The 8,093-nt window shown below is 35.3% G+C and overlaps 1 long non-coding RNA gene across 1 annotated transcript; it reads left to right on the top strand.

Annotated features, from left to right (window-relative positions):
* The first annotated feature begins 3,482 nt into the window (after nucleotides 1-3,482).
* LOC113336734 lies at nucleotides 3,483-4,783 on the top strand. Its single transcript, XR_003354004.1, has 2 exons — nucleotides 3,483-4,292; nucleotides 4,372-4,783. It is a non-coding gene; the product is annotated as an uncharacterized LOC113336734 (long non-coding RNA).
* Nucleotides 4,784-8,093: the final 3,310 nt, after the last annotated feature.

Genomic DNA, 8,093 nt, shown 5'->3' with positions numbered 1-8,093 from the left:
CAAAATCTTGTTGTATCATTTACTTTTATTTTTCGCATTATGATTGTTTTATTATAATTAAAGTAAATCACACAAACGTTAATTCATATTTACTTGATAAGCAATCCTATTATGTTTGGTTAAGTCCGAACCTTTGTATCAAGTAAACATACTTCGTTGTTGTATTGTCTCGATCTCGTATCCATAGACGATCACACGAAGTGTGAACCGATTAGTTGTATTGTCTCGACTCAGTCCTTAGACAATCACTTTCGTAAAAAGGACTTATAGGTAGGAAAAGTTTTAGCTTGAGGTATATTTGGGTGCCCTCTCCTTTTCAGTTCATATTTGCTCCCACTATGGACTCAACAAACATGAAAATTGGATGTTCAAACCAACAAGCGCCAGTGTTTGGGTACCCTTGTTAACCTCTACACATAAAATAATTAAGAATACTTACTCCAACATCATCACCATACTGAGGTAAATCAACGTACGTTGTTGTGGCTCCGAGTCATCTGATGAAACCTTTGAACAAAACTAGAACCAAAAACGTCGTTGCCAGTGTTCTTATGTAAGTTGTTCTTCATATACATGTCCAACATTGGAAATCTTAGTGTCCCTCTTATTTTTTAGGATTGGTTTAGCAACACGGGAGTAGGTATACCACCAATACTGCAAATTACTCCATAATTTTAGTATTTTGGTTAAATAATCTACATTTGTTCATAAAATCTATTTAAATTTAGTAATAATAATAAAATTTAAAAATAATAATTTTGATATTTACTTCTATGATGCCCCAGAAACCAGTGAAGTTTTCTTGGCCCAGGGATGCTTGATCCAGCCCACAGTACAATTCTGCTAAAAATTGCAGATCCCCAGTCATAATTTGGTGCTTTGTCGAGATATTCTAACGCTTCAAGCCAACCAACATGAGCAACAAAAGTTGAGTTTGGAAAGAATGTCTGAACATTCTTTCGAGTTCAGGATAGTCATCTACATGTTATGGGTTTCTGGGTTTGGTTAGGAAAGACTTCAACGCTGCACATCTGATCCCACCTCCTTTCAGATTTTTACAATCTTGACGTATTTCTGATTCCACAAACGAGAGAAAAAGCGTCTCACATTTACTATTTGATATCCATTCATCTTGGTTGAATGGTGGCGGGTCTCCCATTCCACTTGGGATCCCAATAATGAAACACAAATCAAGGGGCGGAATTCCTATTACAAGTATAATATCAACTATGATTAATTCTTTTGATTATTTAATAATTATTTAAAAAATAATAATTTAAGTTAAGTTAAGTTAAAAAACTTACCAATTTCGAAATCCATAAAATGGAATGTGTGTGTCGTCGTCCACCACCTTTCTACCACTGTTTTAGGAATTTTGTTGTTATGTTTTCTAGGCTTCATTCTATAAAGCGCACGCCAAGGATATCTGTCAACCTTTTCTCGGACTGCAGGGGATAAACCAATATAAACAATATTTATTTCACAAAATCCACCTCTCATGTTATAATAATCCTCAGACCGATCTTGATGCCCCGACACATGACTTGGGACTAATGATGAAGCAACAACGATATTTGGCGAAGAAAACTCTGCTTCTCGATTTTGAGAAAAATCCACACCTGCGTTAGGCAGCGGTGTCGATTCATTTTTTCGATCTCTTCTCTTCTTTATACTATTCGCCATTCTTCTCACTAAGTTGTTTATATTATGTTAGAATTTTTTGATTTAAAAAAGTTTTAGAAGAAGAAAATGGTAGCGGTGTGACTGAAACTGAAATTAGTAGAACGAATTTATAGTGCTGATATAATATCATTGCAAATATAGGCGTTGGAGAGTCGAAAGTTGGAGATTTCGGTTCTAACGCCCGCATTGGTGCTTCACGCGCCAACGGTCATGTCATCAGCGCGTGCGTTGGTTCTTCCAACGCCAGTATTTTTACCTTGACTCATGCCTAATGATTTAAAGCCCTATGCTTTACCATGGTGGAAAACCAAATTTGATAATCCACATGGCTCAACAAAAAATTTCACTGGGTCATTGCCATAAAAATCGCCCTTAACAGCTCGGTCTGTTTAATTTATTCTTATCAATGACTGTATGGCAAAAATATTTTAATTTATTCTTATCTCCTTTCCGACTCGATTTTGTTTTTGGGGTTCATCTCATCCAAAGTCGGATCTTTTTTAATCCTTTTTCTATCTGAGGAAAGTTCCTTTTTCAAACACACCTTTTTCAGTTTTTAATCTCCTTATTTAATTCTCTCGTATGTAAATCGGTACTCACGATTCTAATTTCTCTTTGTCAGATTCATCCCTTCCCTCCGACCCAAACCTGATTGGATTTTGGCAGAAGCACAACATAGTGGCGGCCAGAAAGCATCTTGGTCGTTTAATATCTCCAAAAACGTCAGTCAGAGGATTCCAATTGATTGTTAGACTTATCAATTGCAACATTCTATCCACAAGGCAAGTACAGATTGAACTTTAAATCCAACTTTGCATTCTTCATTGTATTTGTTGATGCACAAGATCTGCTTGGTCCTGGTCTAACCTGGCATGAATTCCAACTCAAGTTACTTGGCAAATAATCACCCATTTATAATCAGAGATCAACCAACTTCTGCTCAAAGTTCAAGTTAATATCACTCTTTGCTCTTTCCATCAAAAATGGCCTCTTCATCATTTGCATCAAGAACTGTAATGTGTCTTAATAAAACTATAAAGCATGTTGCTTTAGAAGGAAGGGGAAGATTCGTAGAATCCTTTGCTTTGGTTGGATATATCTGTAGGGAAGATGTGGAATTTATTAGAGCCCCGCAGTTAGCTTTGCAGTTAGAATCATCAACACAAATAGGAGAAATGTTTTCATCTTCAGGATTCATAGTAGACCAATCTTTCAGAGAATTCTAAGAACAAGACCTCATTCAGTGGGTATTCAGTGGGTGGTCACCTTATGGTCGTAATGCCTTTCACATGGTTGTTCAGAATGTAATTTTCCAGTATGAGGTGTTCAACATTGAATTCGGAGTCAGAGTAGATCTAAACTGGAGGGTGGGGGTGGGGGTGGGGGAGGGGTGGGGGAAGCTAGAGTTTCAGATTCCCGTCTACAACTTGTAGGAAACTAGCTTTCTCTGAGGCTTTTTATGTGCCTAGAGTAGGTCTTTCTAGAGTAGGTATGTGCTATACTCGCTGAGATGTGGACCATGTGGTTCACGTTTGTAAAGTCATAATCGATACATTTTGGAAGTTTGGAAAAGCAATAAAGAATCTTTGACGAGCAAGTCTCTTACAAAGTGTCTCGGCTTGCTGAAACATTCGTCGGTGCAGATCAAAACAAGTATAGGTCAGACATTCTTAAGATTGTTAATGAATGCATCTTGTCTGCCTTTGAGGATGCTCCAAGACAGCTTAGTTTCCTTGAAGCTGCACTACATTTTGTTTATAGGCTTCTTCCAACATCAGACATCCTAGATATGTAAGTAAAGTACTCTTATCCGATAGAGTTAGAATAATATTAGTTACTTTAAACAAAACCTACGGGTCTTCCTTTTCCCTAGCCTCCCCCAACTTGTTTGGGACTAAAGGCTCGGTTGTTGTTGTAGTAATAATTTAAACAAAATAATAGGCATTCTGTAACATCTGGTTGTTTTGTGAGTAGCTTAGAGGATGTCCAGAAACGAACAGTGAATGTGAATACTAATGAAGATCCTAGTGGGTAGCGTCCTTATGTCACTTTTGTTGACCATTTACATGAGAAATGTGCAAAGAAGGCCGGTCTTAATGTAATTCTAAAACACCGGGCTCTTGCTCCCACAGTTCTATGCTATTCTAAAGCAGCCTTTGATCTTTTCTCTTGACGAATTATTTTCATTCTTTCAAATGATTAACTAAGAATATTTAGTTATTAGTATCTGGTCAAACACGGTGGCCATGTTTTGCTATTAGTTCTGTACTGCAGTTTAATGTTCATTCATGTTATAAATAGTTACATATGCTTGTTTCATAAAAAGTTCTACTTGTACCAGCTCAAATAAAAAGATTGAGCAACCATGCTCAGTCATATGGTTCTAGGCTAGCTCAGATCAGCGGTTGGGTTTGAGCTGGTAGATATTGTTGCTATGTATGGATCTATTCAAAGCATGCTTCTTTTGTGTGTGGTATGATGATCTATTTTATAAGATTTTCGCTCTCAGTATTCTAGATCAAGTTCCTATTCAAGCCAAATCGTATGCTAATTAACTTGATCTCATGCCTGACATTCTGGAATTCGATGCATCCTCTTGACGTTTCCTGGTATCTTTTGATTTGATGCATCCTTTTAATTATGCTATTAAAACAGGAGGCATTGGACTAATATTGCGTGATTTCGCAGGTACACATAACGGGTCTAAATGTATCTTCTTAGAGACAGCGCAGAGTCCAGAACAGGTGGATTGTAAAGGTTTGTGGCAAGAAATTCAACGGGCAGAAGATATGAAGCTGGATAAAGTGATTTTTGAACTGGACTCACAATTAGTGGCTGATGCAGTCACCAAGGAAGACTTCAAATCAGACTGGAAATTTTGTAATTTGGTTTTAGATATTAAGAGTATTATTAAGAATAAAATTTCTTGGCAATGTTGTTATGTGCCTAAAAAAAACTAAGGTAGCAGATGTCTTAGCAAAACTAGCTAGAATATGTCTGGATCTTAGTTATCTCTGAAGACATTTTACCTCAATTAAAAGAGGACGCAAAACATGTAATCTCTGACACTTGATCAATAAAATTTCCAGTTTCAAAAAAAGAACAAGGGAACTTGATGTCTGCAGTTGTTTGTGCATTCTATCTGAAGCCAATGATTATTGCACCAAGGATGTGTCGGTAAACTTTGGATGCACTAGTTACTTAATCCTTGAAGTAGTTCACTAGTCTTATTGAATTCAAATTTTCCTGTGACCATCATTCTGTGAACAAGGGGTTAGTTTAGACCATTTTATTTTGAATCACTGCTCACATGTGTATACAAACAATTAGCCATTTGGTTTCTTCAAAACACAAGGTTTATAAACAATTCTTTTACTACTCCGTAAATATTTGCTGAGGATGCCTTCAAAAGAATTCTGTAATTTCTTACTTCCTCTTGTAAAATTAAGAAACCAGGTTAGTAGATTAACAAATCTCTCCAGAGTCCTCTTCGTCAGTGACCGTCTTCAGATTTCAATTTCCAGTTGTGTGAACTCTAGGATAGTTTATCTTAAGCGTGCTAAGAATAAGATTGCAGATCGACTTGCACGTCGAGCCAGGCGATTTAGTTTAAAAGACATTTGGTTTTCCTCTCCTCATTTCTTACAAAATGTTTTGAGGGAAGAACCATTAGCTAAAATTTGTAATGATCTTTTCTCTTAATGAAATTTGTGTGTTTCTCATGAAAAAAAAAGAAGATAAACAAATACGCTTTGGTTTTTCACACACAAACCCCTATCTAGATTGGGGTCTTTGTTTAATAATAGAAGATGCGTGCAATGAAATTGTCATTGGCTAAAGAAGTATGCAAGGGGGAATACATAAACATCAATGGCTGTAGATGCCTGACTTTATCAATTCTACTTTGTGATCGTTCAAATTCAGTTGTAAGTTTTAACTCGGTCAATATGTTGGTAGAAACCAGTACTTCGAATAACTTTCTGTAATTTTTTTCAGTTTCAATTCTTCGTAATTTTTATTAGAAAAAAAAATTGTATCCGGCAGTGAAATTCTTGAGTATTTTTTCTCTATGGTTCTTTCAGTCGCTCAATTCATTGGGTTTTTCAAGTTGTTTTTTGTGTGATAATGGGTGGGTGTTTATCGGACATCGAGGGAAACAATCAATCAAAGGTACAAAGCCAGTCGGTCCTATTTCTTCTACTACCACGACCAACAACTAATGATACGATTCTCATGGCTGCCAATAATCACGATATTTGAATCCAATTACTTTTGTGTATGGGCTCGGTGATCTTTTTCTCGCAAGTGGTAAAGAAAACACAAAATTGGTTAAAAAGACCAAGATCAATAATTCCTGGGTGAAAAGGACATCTAGATTTTGATGTTGTTTAAATGGACAAAAATATAAAAATAGCCAGGATGTAACCAGTTTTATCCTATCCATTTTCAAATACTTTTTTTGTGTCCATTTCACCCATACTAATTTTTACTCGTCCATTTGAACCATGTTTTAATTTTTTTTGGACAAATGATCCATTTTCCGTACAGAAAATTATATAAATAGTTTTAAGAATGTCGTTTTTTTGTTTGAGGAAATTTTAAAATATTATTTTGCACTCATTTCTCTCTTAAATTTACAAATCAATAAAAATTATACCGGCTCTTAACTTTTCTCTCTTCAATTTACAAAATCTTATTTCTCCTATTAGTTTTTATTGTGCTAAACTCCCAAAATCAAATAAATTGAAAATCGTTGCTTGAATCTCCAAGGTTTAGGTAATAAATTAACCATAGACCATCTTAAGAACTGCATTTTCAATTACAATCCTGATGTGATTTTCCCATCTGAAACAAAATCAACAGTGAAAAAAGCTTCATAATCTTTTAAAACAAATGAGATGCCCTAATGTCTGGTGCAGCGAGGATAGAATTAGGTTAGGGGTCTAGCATTGTTATGGAAAGATGGTTTAGATTTAGAATTTGTTCACTCCTCTAACTACATGGATAATGTGATCATAAAAATAATGAGTTTAATAAGAAATGGTTTCTCACTTGTTTGTACAACTGGTCTTATAATAATGAGAGACAGGTTCATTGGAGATTTATAAAGGAAATGGGTAAAAACATGAATCTACCATGGATAATAATGGGGGACTTCAGGGTCTCATTGACATTCCTGATACAGGGTTCCCATTTACTTGGTCAAATCACAAAAATCAATTAAATCAAGTCAGAACCAGATTAGACAGAGCCATATGCATGCCATCACGGAAGAATTTATTTCCTAATGTCATTCTCAAAAACCTTATTCCTTCAGGTTCAAATCATGCACCAATCCTGTTAACCACCAACCCTCAATGTGAAATTCTAAACAAACCATGTATACTTTATGAGCATTGGCTACTAAACAACAATTACAATGAGGAAATCAGGAGAAAATGAAGATGTAACAAGCACGGGACTGAAGCTTATAAATTCACAAGCAAGATCAGAGCAACCAAGATAGGTGTCAAAGAGTATGGAGAATCAAAGAGTATGGAGATATAAATACAAAAAATCAAGGAAACACAAGATCAAATCCAGCATAATCTCAGTCAACAACAGGTAGTTATAAAGGAGTTTCAAAGACTACAAAATCATCTAAAGAATTTGTATGAGATGAAGAATAAAGTTGTTTTTCAACAATTAAGAGAAAATATGATCAAGTATCAATACAAGAGTTCAGAGATATCACATACTCAGTCTAGTTACAGAATAATATGCAATCAAATTTACTCATTGAAGAACAAGAGTATACCAGAGAAGATATAGCTAAGATTATAAAGGAACATTTCCAAGAAATTGCCACAATCAGTATCCCAATGAAGATGAAGAAGTTATGAACCTCATTTCTCCATGCATCACGGACTCTGAGAACCAAAAGTTAACTAAAATTTCAATTGATATAGATATTATGGACTATGTGTTTCAAATAAAGGCATGGTCTGGTCCAGGCCCAGATGGTTTCCAAGCAGGTTTTCATCAACAAAGTTGGGAGATTGTAGGTGTTGATGTAGTCAAAATGGAGAAAAAATTCTTCAAAAGTGGTAAAATTCTCAAAGAACTCAATCACTCTTTTCAAACACTTATACCAAAAAATAATTGTATTCAATCTCCATCAGACTTCAGACTACTAAGCCTTTTCAATATATCATACAAAACCATTTCAAAAATCATGACAAATAAATAGAAACCCTTACTGCATAAGATAATTTCCCATTGGCAAGCATCTCATGTCACCGGAAGAAATATAATGGATAATACCATAATAGCACATGAATTCATTCAATATATGAAGATCAACAAAGATTTATATAGAGTAGTTGCAATGAAGTTGGAAATGTCAAAGGCATTTGACAGAATGAAACAAA

This window comes from Papaver somniferum, unplaced genomic scaffold (assembly GCF_003573695.1).
Source record: "Papaver somniferum cultivar HN1 unplaced genomic scaffold, ASM357369v1 unplaced-scaffold_154, whole genome shotgun sequence".
Classification (NCBI taxonomy): Eukaryota; Viridiplantae; Streptophyta; class Magnoliopsida; order Ranunculales; family Papaveraceae; genus Papaver; species Papaver somniferum.
The sequence above is the reverse complement of the archived record's forward strand: the minus strand, read 5'-3'. Positions and strand labels throughout refer to the sequence as shown.